Genomic DNA, 1,247 nt, shown 5'->3' on the forward strand with positions numbered 1-1,247 from the left:
ACAGGTCATCTTTTCCCATAGCAAGTGCTGGTTGCAGCGACAGCTCTGCCTGGTGCTTTTGTAGTCCATAGCAACAGGTAATTGTAGGAGGTTGTCTGCAAGGCCCATGCCTGGTTGAGATTAACATCTCAACCAGAGATGTTGAGATTAACTTGGAGCTCATTAGCTGAGAAAGTAACCTGAATATTTAACTTGGTTAGTAAGCCTTATTCCAGTGGAGGAAGAGGGCATTCAGGCATGTATAAAAACTTTGAGTTAATATAGTATGGGAACCTGGCATTCAAGAGGTTGAAGAAAATTTTTACATTACTGAAACTCCAGTAATGCTCATAGTCCTGTGGGGTCTTGGGGCTGAGTATGTTGCCCCTGTGTCCAGAAAAAGTTCCATGGGCTCTTTTCCCATAGTTATTGCCACCCAGACACCTCGTGGAAGATAGGAATTTGCCCAGTCTGCACCCTGGGCCCCCGTCATTCTTGATTGCTGTCAGCTGTGCTTACCATCTGTTGGGCCCCTTCTGGTTGGGTTTGGGGGGCTTGCTCTGGGCACTCCCTCTTCCAGTGCCCATCTTTCCTATAGTAAGCACACTTTTGAGACCCCAGCTTTGCTGGTCGGCTCCCTCAAGGCAGAGCTTGATTTGCTCCCTTTCTATTCATTGGGGGCCCGTGGGACTTACCCAGTAGGATTGACTTCGTGGCAGGCCTCCCAGGGCAGCAGCCAGCAGGGCCGCCTGTTGCTTCATGTCTCTTTGCTTCTGTTTCTCCTGCAACTGGTCTCGGTTGTTATAGACCTTGAAAGCAACCTCTGCAAGTTGAGAAGTGCTCCTACCCAGTCCCCCTTCTAATTTCTGGAGTTTACAGCATATATCAGGGGTGCTTTGGCTTATAAAAGTTAAGGTGACAATACGAATGTTCTGAGGGTCATCTGGGTCAGTGTCAGTACACTGACAGTAGGCCTCACACACCCATTCAAGGAAAGCAGAAGGGTTTTCCTTGGGCCCTTGTTGTACGTCCTGAACTTTGCAAACATTAATGTGCTTTATGGCCCCCTTCTGGAGCCCTACGATAATGCCCTCTTTCATATGAACCAGCCTAGCTCTGTCCCCTGGGTCATTAGGATCCCACTTGGGATCTGTTCCTGGCACTGCCTGATGGCTGGGGACGCTGACTAGATTTTCAGGCTGGAGGTTGTGAAGTCTGTCTGCTTTGGCTCTAGCTTCCTCGGATACCACCTGCCTCTCTTCAGGAGT

The sequence above is a fragment of the Orycteropus afer genome, unplaced genomic scaffold (assembly GCF_000298275.1).
Source record: "Orycteropus afer afer isolate SDZICR_OR568_19922 unplaced genomic scaffold, OryAfe1.0 scaffold00381, whole genome shotgun sequence".
NCBI lineage: Eukaryota > Metazoa > Chordata > Mammalia > Tubulidentata > Orycteropodidae > Orycteropus > Orycteropus afer.